An 11,387-nucleotide genomic window follows, 5' to 3' on the forward strand; every position below is an offset into this window, starting at 1 on the left:
AGAGACAGAGACAATGCAGAGGCAGCAGAGAGACAGAGACAATGCAGAGAGACAGAGACAATGCAGAGGCAGCGGAGAGACAGAGACAATGCAGAGACAGCAGAGAGACAGAGACAATGCAGAGACAGCAGAGAGACAGAGACAATGCAGAGGCAGCAGAGAGACAGAGACAATGCAGAGGCAGCAGAGAGACAGAGACAATGCAGAGGCAGCAGAGAGACTGAGACAATGCAGAGACAGCGGAGAGACAGAGACAATGCAGAGACAGCGGAGAGACAGATACAATGCAGAGGCAGCGGAGAGACAGAGACAATGCAGAGAGACAGAGACAATGCAGAGACAGCAGAGAGACAGAGACAATGCAGAGGCAGCAGAGAGACAGAGACAATGCAGAGAGACAGAGACAATGCAGAGGCAGCAGAGAGACAGAGACAATGCAGAGACAGCAGAGAGACAGAGACACGTAGACAGAGCAGAGACACAGACAGCGCATAAACTATGCAGAGACATAGACAGGCGATATGGTGGCTCAGTGGTTAGCACTGCAGCCTTGCAGCACTGGGGTCTTGGGAGTTTGTATGTTCTCCCCGTGTTTGATGGGTTTCCTCCGGGTTCTCCGGTTTCCTCCCACACTCCAAAGACTGACAGGGAATATAGATTGTGAGCCCCAATGGGGACAGTGATGATGATGTCTGTAAAGCGCTGTTAAATTAATGATGCTATATAAGCGAGTAAAATAACTAAAAATTAGATGGCACTGAGATACAGGTCAGAGACATAGACAGCTCAGTGAGGGAGCACAGAGACAGACAATACAGAGACATAGACAATACAGAGACATAGACAATACATAAACAGTTCAGAGACATAGCACAAGGACATAGATGGCTCAGAGACAGACAATGCAGAGATATAGTCAGCTCAGAGACAATGCAGGCACTGACAGCACATAGACCGGGACCCATCATTGCTGTTTCTCCAGCTGGCTGGAGTAATATGCTTATTAGTAGTTTTAGTATTCTCTGCATGTTTGATGCCACTTTTTAAGTTTTCTACCTTTTTGCTGCCATTTTCTGGGTCAAAGTTATGTAATCTGTTTGTTGCCATCCAACACTTTTGTGAATGAAAACTAGATCTTACATATTGCTAGTGCTGGCATCCAAGCCAAGTGTTCCTACCTCCTTAGAATAAAAATATTGTCTAGGAATAAAATAACAACATCCGATCGGCCAAGGGGCAGACACCTGCTCTGAATCGCACAGGGAAATAGGAGGCAGATTTTTATGCAAGCGCGGTATAACACTCTCACAGCACATGGTGAAGCAGACAGATCACATATGCAGTCTTCATGTTAATGATATACAAATGAAAATGAAATTTCCAAAACATCTCGATTTATTCAGTATCAATTATGAGCGGCACCTGCAGAAATATGTGCGCTTACACATCTTGGCATGTTATTAATGAGGTTAATAATGATTGAGGAATGTTCTGCCGCAATGAATGCAAATCATCAAGATCTGCTGCTGGCAGCTTCCATTGCAATTGAAGACCAATGACGTCTGAGATATGCTTGATGGGAGACAAGTCCTGAGACGCTTCAGCCTATGGTAGCACATTTAGGCCACATAGGCTGCTCACAGTAGTACGAGCATCATGTGGCCTGATATTGTTTATAATCTTCTTTCCAGATACACTAACAGCTCGGCGTTACACTGATTTCATGATGGAACCAGTAGTACGGCCATTTCTGCCAAGTGTTCCAGGAGCCCTTTTTCAAACAACAACATCAGGCTGCATGTTGCTCGTGCTACTGTGAGCAGCCTGCGAGGCCTAAACATGCTAGGTGGCCTGCAGTGTCTCCTGACTTGTCTCCCATCGAGCACATCTGAGATGACATTGGTCGGCAATTGCAAAGGGAAAGCCAGCAGATCTTGATGATTTCCATGCCCAAGTGCATTCAGCGTGGGAAAACATTTCTCCGACAGCAATTAATAACCTCAATGATGACATGCCAAGGCATGAGAGTATTTTTCATGTGGCGCTCATAACTGGATAAATTGAAATATTTGGAATATTTTGTTTCCATTTTTTCATCGTTAACATGTGTATCACTCTTGTCATTTCTATAATTCCATTGTTTTTCCTTCGTGGTGATGCAATTTCAATGTTGGATTTCTGATCAAGTCAATCACAAAACCTGAGATATATTGTAGGGATCGTACTCACTTGGGTGCAATGAGAGGAAAACAGGAGGCATGTTCCTTTAAGTGTCCATAACGGTTTATTGGTTTCATAAACCGTACAAGAGCAAAAGTGCAAACAAACAGCCTTTAGTGAGGCCAAAACAAAGAAAACAGTCCGTTTAGCAAAAAACTCTGGTTAGCCAGCACTATGGTCATATAGGCTGGCAGGCATCCAGTACACAGCCCAGTCTGGCGACAACCACACACAGGAGGCTTTTCTCCCTCCAGACACACAGACCATGTGCCAAACAACAGCCTCCATTTTATAGGCTGTTAACCACACCCAGAGGTGAGGTATGTGGGTTGCTGGACCCGCCCATTCTCTCCTAGAAACCCCTAACCCGTCTCCCAGGTGCACCAATTAGACCTCTTAGTACATACGTGCACTAGAGAAATATTCCGGGTTACATCACAGAGATCAGCCATCTTTGTGATACATACCTCCCATCGACTACGCGACCATTAGCCACCTTACATACTTCCCCACCTCTGCCTAAAGCCATGAGGCTTGGTACCTTCTGCTGCCAGACAGGGAATTCTCGAGAGGGCATCGGCATTACCATGCAGCTTCCCTGCTCTATGTTCTACATGGAAGTTAAAATCCTGTAGGGCTAAAAACCAGCAGGCGACCCTGGCATTTTTTCCCTTTGTTTCCCTCATCCATCTGAGTGGGGCATGGTCGGATACCAATATAAATTTTAGACCTAGGAGATAGTACCGTAATGTGTCCACTGCCCACTTTATGGCCAAACACTACTTCTCTATGGCCGCATAATTTTTATCGCAGGAGGACAGCTTCCTACTCAGGTAGAGGACAAGGTGCTTCTCCCCATGTATCTCCTGGGAAAGGACTGCTCCCAAACCGACATCTGAGGCATCTGTCCAGAGTATAAACTCTTTCTTGATGGACCGGTTGCCTACACAGAGCCACTTTCATCTCTTGAAAGGCCGTCTCCGCCTCTGCAGTCCACTTGGCCATGGCTGATTTTGTCCCCTTTAGAAGGTGAGTCAGGGGTGCGGCCACCATGGCGAAGTTTGGGATGAACCTTCTGTAGTATTCCACGATCCCCAGGAAGGCTCTAACCTGTTTTTTTGACAGCGGTCTCGGCCAGGTTTGGATTGCCTCCAGTTTACTGACTTGGGGTTTGATCTTGCCTCTACCAACCACATAACCCAAGTATTTGACTTCTTCTTTTCCCATGGCACATTTTTTTCGGGTTTATTGAAAACCCCTCCTTCCTGAGAGCATCAAACACCACCTGGACCTTTTACAGATTGCTCTCCCAGTCCGGGCTGAAGATAACAATACCGTCCAAGAATGCCGCGGCGTATTGCTTATGGGGTGCAAGAATTCGATCCATAGCTCTCTCGAAGGTTGCAGGGGCCCCCTGCAGCCCAAACGGCATCCGGACATACTGGAAGCATCCATCCGGTATAGAAAACGCAGTCTTCTCCTTGGCTCCCTGTGCCATGGGGATCTGCCAATATCCCTTTGTCAAATCTAAGGTGGTTATGTACCTTCCTGGTTCAAGCCTCTTGATCAGCTTGTTTACGCGTGGCATAGGATATGAGTCAAATTTGGAGACTTCATTCAACTTCTGATAGTCGTTGCAAAATCTCCACTCACCATCAGGCTTTGGGACCAAGACAATCGGGCTCGACCAACCACTCTTGGACTCTTCAATGACACCAAGTTTCAGCATACGAGCCACCTCTTTGGAGATCAACTCTCATCGGGCCTCAGGTATCTGATAGGGCTTCAAGTTCACCCAGACATGTGGCTCCGTCAGAACCTCGTGTTCTATGACCCTTGTGCAGTCCGGCAATTCGGAGAACAGATTCCGGTTCTTCTGCAGTAACTCCCGACACTGCTGTTTCTGGGCCTTCGTTACCTTTTCCGCTATTGAAACTCCTCCAACGTCACATTCTGGCTAGCCCAGCAAGCATGGAGCTTCCACAGCTTCCCTGTCTTGCCACGGCTTGATGAGGTTGACGTGGTATATCTGATATGGTTCCCGTCTTCCTGGTTGATGAATCTTACAGTTCACCTAACCAAGCTTCTCCACCACTTCATATGGCCCTTGCCATTTGGCCAAGAACTTGCTCTCCACAGTAGGGATTAGAACAAGGACTCGGTCTCCCGGATTGAACTTCCTCACTCTGGCTGACCAGTTGTAGACCCTGACCTGAGCTTCTTGCGCCTGGAGGAGATGTCCTTTTATGATGGGCATCACCTTCGCAATCCTCTGCAGCATCAGTGCCATGTGCTCAATGACGCTCCTGTGGGTCATGACTTCATCTTCCCAGGTTTCCTTGGCTATATCCAGGAAACTTCGCAGATGTCGGCCATACAGAAGTTCAAATGGCGAGAACCCCTTAGAGGCCTGGAGATCAACAAATACGGAAGGAGACAGTCCCAGTCTCTACCATCCTTTTCTATGGCCTTCCTCAGCATACTCTTTAGCGTTTTATTGAACCATTCCACAAGGCCATCTGTCTAAGGATGGTACACTGAAGTCCTCAGTTGGGAGAATTGCAAGACCTTGCATAACTCCCTCATCACCTTACTCATTAAAGGTGTTCCCTGGTCGGTCAGGATCTCCTTTGGTAAACCTGTCCAGGAAAAGAAGTGGACCAATTTGCAGGCTATACTCTTTGCAGAGGAGTTTCTCAGGGGAATTGCTTCTGGATAGCGTGTGGCATAGTCCAGGATGACCAAGATATATTGATGCCCACGAGCAGATTTAATCAGGGGACCGACCAAGTCCATGGCAATTCTCTTGAACGGCACTTCAATAATGGGCAATGCCACGAGGGGACTTAGAAAGTGAGAGGTGGCTGCAGTTAACTGGCATGTAGGGCAGGATCTGCAATACTTTAATATTTCCTGGTTTTCCCGGTGACACTCGAGCCAATAGAACCTTTGCATAATCCGTTCCTGCGTTTTTTCCACCCCTAGATGTTCCCCCAAGATATGCGAATGGTCCATGTCCAACACCTTCCGTCTATAGGGACCCGGCCCTATTAACTGTTCCACCAGCTCTTCCCTCACTTTCGTAACACGGTACAACAATTCCCCACTTATCATAAAATAGGGAAACCTTGTGTCAGCCCTCGGCTCCCGTGCAACCCCATTTATGACCATGACATTATTGAAAGCTTACTTTAGAGTTAGGTGCCTATGTTGGGCAGACCCCAAATTCTCGCTGGTCACCCCTAACTCTGGAATGTCAGACTCAGGGGGCACTACCTCCTCATCCCCCACAAGAACACAAAAGGGAGACCCATCTGACTCTGGGTGTGGTGATACCTCATCAGGGTTAACCGGTTTCTTATCTGAGCCAGCGAACCCGGAACCCTTCCCCCAAAGATCCCAAAACAAACAAAAGTCACGGCCTATAATGATGGGGGTGCAACAAGTCCTGAACGACGCCGACCTCATGGGACTCAGTAGCGTGGGCTGTTTCAGTGTCCACTCTGGCCATGGGATAGTCCTTATGTGACATGCAGAAGTAGCGCTGTTGTGCTTCAGAAGCATCCAGCAGCTATAAGAGTTAACACAGTCACAGGAGACAGGGAGAGCCCCAGGATTGTGGGGAAGTTGTTTACTGTTCTGGCTGGAGCCTTAGAGAAAGGTGGTATGTTATCTGGATCTGACAGAAGGCAACTGAACAGGATTCAGATCAAGAGAGAAACTAAACACAGGTCAGATAAACTCCCTTTGCAGAGTAATATCGGGCAGGAAGATAAGGACTGGAAGGAATTGTGTCACAGGGATCATCTCCCTCATCAAACCCTCCCCCCCTCCATCTCCATGCAAGATAAAGCATGCTGTGTACTAGTGAGTCCTTGTGAAGAAAAAGCCTGCTGTTTATGTATAGAGGTGTGCTGCCAAGAGATCTAATCTGTGCTGAATTTTGCTACTGAAGAGACTGACGTTACTGTGCCTGCTTTATGAGACTGTACTGTAATGAAGATTGTTGCTGTAATATCCCTGAATTGCACTGGCCATGCTTCAGATTAAATTCCACTGTTAAACTGTTGAAAAAGACTCTTGTCAGATGTGTTCGGTCAGCAACTGAATCTATTGTGTGCCTGAGAGAAGCTGCAGCCTATGGTCGCCCTGAGTAATGGTTCCCATAGGGATTCCAACGAGTTCATGAAACCCGTCTCGTCCTTATCGTAACCTAGTGGCGTGTTTGTAACATTGGTGGCCCGTACAGAGAGTCCTGAGCGGGAATTAGCATGTAGAGGAAGAAGAGGAAAAGTGTCTGGAAAAACACAGCAGCACAGCACCTCAACTCAACTCTGCTACACCAGTTAAAGGGGACCAGCCCTAAAGAAAACTCACTAGCAGCAATGGATGTGGAAATACAAATGGACAGAATTAGTGAGCTGTTTCTTCAGTTGACCTGTGAAGAATTGAGAACAGTAGCAGAACATATAAAGATGTCAGAAGAACAGATTTCTAAAGCACACAACAGCAGGCAACTGTTTGCTGCCATTAATGCAAAAATGGATGAGCTGGGGAGAAAGAAGCTGAAGAAGTCATGGGGACGTTCCTCCAGGAGCTAACACAGTTTCTAACCAGGTTGAAGTTGGAGGAAGGAGGGGCTGCACCAATTACCAAAAGCGGGAATCTCTGTCCGCAGACTGAACTATAAGAATTGAAAGAACAACTCAAAGCCCTTACAACAACTCTGCAGGAATCAACCAAACCTCTGAATGGGTGACAGACTGAGACAGAACCTTTAACCTGCTCAGGTTAGATAAATCAGGAAGACAGCCCTCTCTAACACCACAAATCATGATAAGGAAACAATTCAAGATCGTGGGACAGATTGGAGAATGTGAACAGAAAGAGAAACTGTCTTATATGAACTTGTTGCACCAGATCGATGCAGGCTTACAGAAAGGTTACCAGCCAGATGAGATCGTTGAGGGGTGGTGAAAGCGATCAGCCCAGGATTGAACCTCCATAGTATACTAGAAATGAAGAGTCAATTGACCTTGCAACAGCTGAAGATGATTTTAAAAGGGCACTATAAAGAAGAGAGTACTTCAGAATTGTTCCACTGACCCATTAACCTCTCACAGAAAAATAATGACTCACCCCAAAGTTTTTTGTTCAGAGCAATTGAACTGAAGGATAGACTGTTGTTTGCATCCAGAGATGTAGAATCGGAGGAGAGGTTTGATGCTGGACTAGTCTAGAAGAAGTTATTGAGATCATTGGGAACGGGGTTAACCAGCAAAGACATCAAGTTGCAGCTGAAACAGTACCTAGAAGATCATGGCATTCTGGACGAAGTCTTAATTGAAAAAATGAATGAGGCATCTAGTTTGGAGGCAGAGAGCAAACAAAAGTTAAAGAAAGGCTCTGCTCCTAAAATCACCAAAATGAGTCAGCTGAAGTTGGAGACCCCCATTGGCCAGTCCGCAGATAATCATGAGACCCTCCAGTGACACCTCCAAAATGAAACCTTAAAGCACCAACAAAAGAGAGGACTGCCAGTGCTGACTGGGAGAAAGTAATAGAGAATTCGAGCCTAGTTGATTGAGGTGAAAAAGTTGATTTGTTCCAGGCCAGAACCTGTATCCCTCAGACCCAGGAGTGGGTTCCAAAACAGAAGATACCTGGCTTGTGAAGCGTGCCATTCATCAAATCAGAGTACGGTGTGTGTCCACTGTCTAAGATGTGGAAGGACATTATGCCAAGGAATGCCAATGGTCACGGTCCTTTAGGGTTAAAAGACAGGAGGCTGCCAGTGCGGGGCAACCGCAACATGGAGGAGACCCCAGAAGCAAATCCAAACCCCAGAATGGCGCATGAGGTAAAACGGCTGCATCAGTACTATCCACAAGTGTGTTCCCGTCTACAACAGCTGCAAGAGAGACAGGGGCATCAGTTACTTAATGCCCAGTGCGGAGGTCAAATGATGTACTCCTGGGAGGAGGATTCCTCGGTCAGTAAAAATAGCCTCATCAGCCTAATCGGTGAAAGATGCTTTATACAGTGCCAGCTAGATGGACTCCCGGTAAAAGCACTGTGGGACACAGGAGCCCATGCGAGCCTTTTAAATGAAGACTGGAGAAGGCACTACCTGCCACATACTTGCCTTCGGTCGCTAAAAGAACTCTTAGGACCAGTGGAACTGCTCGGCAAAGCCGTCAACCAGATCGAAATCCCTTTCGTAGGCTGGGTGGAAGTGACTTTCCAACTGAGGGCCGCGAAGAATAGCAACACCATTGAGCTTTTGGTACCTTTTCTCGTGACCAGTGATCAGAACGTGGCGGAGGATCCTATCCTGGGTTATAATGTAATCAGTGAGGTCATCACGAAACACAAGTCAGGGACGCTGGTAGTGGATGCAATTGCCACATCACTTGCCATACCCAATGCCGTGGCGGAAAATGTGATTCATAGAGTAAAGAAAGCACAGAATACAATGGACCTAAAAGAAGTCAAGGTAGGCTGGCGCCCAAACATCATCCCTGCAAACCAAATGGTGGGGGTGAAATGTGGAGTCCGGGTAGAAAAGTCCAAAAAGACTGTTCATGCCGAAAGACTCCTCAGAACTTCCGGAAGGCCTAGTTCAAGGTGAGACTGTGCTTACGATTCCTACTGGTGGGTTTGCTCGAGTGACAGTACCGGTGATGAATACTACGAAACAGAAAATTAGACTGGATCCAAAGACTGTGTTAGGTCACATCGAAACCATTAAAACTGTATATTCAGTTTATATACCAAAGATTATACCAAAGATTCAAGATATGCTGGATAGCCTATCAGGAAGTACCTGGTTCTGTGTCCTCGATCAGGGTAAAGCATACCATCAATGGTTTGAAGAGTCCAGTAGACCATTGACAGCATTCATCACACCGTGGGGGTTATACGAGTGGATCCGCATACTGTTTGGGCTCAGTTAAGCTCCACCAGAATTCCAGAGGAGCATGGAGACATGTTTAGAAGGATTGAGGGACGATATCTGTCAGCCGTACTTGGATGACAATATGATACACAGCAAAACCTTCCGAGAGCACGTTGAACACGTGAGGACCGTATTACAGCGGTATCAACAACATGGAGTTAAGTTGACCCCAAAGAAGTGTGAACTGTTCAAAAGTCAAGTCCGATTTATAGGGAAAATTGTGTCCGGAGAAGGATATACCATGGACCCAGCAGAAATCGCTCCAGTATTGGCCTTAAAAGACAAGCGGCCCTCCACTGTCGGGAAGTTGAGGCTGATATTAGGATTCCTCTCCTACTATCGTACTTAAGATCGGAACTTCTCCAGGATTGCCATCCCACTATACCTCCTCTTGGGGGGGACGACAGAGTCAAGAACACCCACAGAGAAAAAGAAGAACGCGGGTAGGACCGGGCTTAAAAGAAACAACGCCGTTTTGTCCCAACAGCCCATTCTCTGGTCAGCAGGCCACCAGGAAAGAGTTTGAGGTATACACTAACAACAAATCTTTGACCTACAGTACAGACCAAAAGTTTGGACACACCTTCTCATTTAAAGATTTTTCTGTATTTTCATGACTATGAAAATTGTACATTCACACTGAAGGCATCAAAACTATGAATTAACACATGTGGAATTATATACGTAACAAAAAAGTGTGAAACAACTGAAAATATGTCTTATATTCTAGGTTCTTCAAAGTAGCCACCTTTTGCTTTGATTAATGCTTTGCACACTCTTGGCATTCTCTTGATGAGTGTAGCGCCGGCGTCCCTGCCCTCTGCTAGGCAGGGACGCTGTTCCCCTCACCTCTCTGCTCCGTGCCCGGCGTCCTCCTCCCGCTCTGCTGTCAGCGCGCGCTCCTTCCCGGCCACTGTGCTTAGGGCGCGCGCGCGCGCTCTCCCTCCCTCTTAAAGGGGCCGCGCGCGCCGTCCTAAGGAGTCCCCGGCCAATGGCCGGAGGACTTCACCATATATAAGGCACCTCCTCCAAAATGGAGGTGCCCGAGCAATGTTGTTGCACTGTTCACTACTCTGCTTCAGCCCTCAGGTCCCGTTGCCAGTTACCTGCCAGATACCTGCCAGATTCCTGCCAGCTTGCTGTCTTATTCCTGCCTGATATTCTGCTACCTGCCTGCTAGCCTGAGGTCCGACGGTCTGCCTTACAACTCCTGTCAGTCTGTCTAAGGACCAGCTTGCCCGCTCACCTGGGAGCGCACATCAGCTACCTGCCTGCTTGCCTGAGGTCCGACGGTCTGCCTTCCAACTCCTGTCAGTCTGTCTATGGACCAGCTTGCCCGCTCACCTGGGAGCGCACATCTGCTACCTGCCTGCTAGCCTACCTGGAGGCTCCGCCGTCACGTGCTGTGACCACCTGCCTGTCCAGTGACTCCTGCCCGCTCACCTGGGAGCGCTCATCTGCTGCCTGTCTGCTAGCCTACCTGGAGGCTCTGCCGTCACATGCTGTGACCACCCGCCTGTCCAGAGACTTCTGCCCGCTCACCTGGGAGCGCTCATCTGCCGCCTGTCTGTTGGTCTTCCTGGAGGCTCCGCCGTCACATGCTGTGACCACCCGTTTATCCAGAGACTCTCGCCTGCTCACCTGGGAGCTCACGTCTACCATCAGCCGCCACAGGTCGTACCAACCCTTTACCCAGAGACTGCCCCGGTCATTTGCCGTGACCATCTGCCCGTTCATCCAGAGACTGCCCCGGTCACTTGCCGTGACCTCCTGCCCGTTCTTCCAGAGACTGTCCCGGTCACCTGCTGTGACTGCCTGCCTGGTCGCCACCCGCTCCCTTACAAGGACCGCCCCCTTGTATAGTAGCTCAGAGGTTCCGCCTCCCAGACCCGTTACAGTTTGCTCGGGCCATGGAACCCGGTGGCACCCAAGCTCCCTCTCTCTCGGACCTGTGTCATGAACTGTCCCGTCAGAGGTCCCAACAGGAGTCCATCCTGGGTCACCTGCGGAATGTCAATTCTCGCCTGGACACTCTGACTGCTCTGCCAGCAACCTCCGCCAGTGCCATGACTCGCAATCCGGCAGCTCCGCTGCCCACTAATACCATGGTATCCTACCCCGGACCCCGGCTTTCTGCACCTCCTCGCTTCGGAGGCGACTCCGCCCAGGCTCGGGGCTTCCTAAATCAGTGCACCCTGCACTTTGAACT

The sequence above is a fragment of the Phyllobates terribilis genome, unplaced genomic scaffold (assembly GCF_046119375.1).
Source record: "Phyllobates terribilis strain yellow unplaced genomic scaffold, ASM4611937v1 Scaffold_11__3_contigs__length_659146591, whole genome shotgun sequence".
Lineage (NCBI taxonomy): Eukaryota > Metazoa > Chordata > Amphibia > Anura > Dendrobatidae > Phyllobates > Phyllobates terribilis.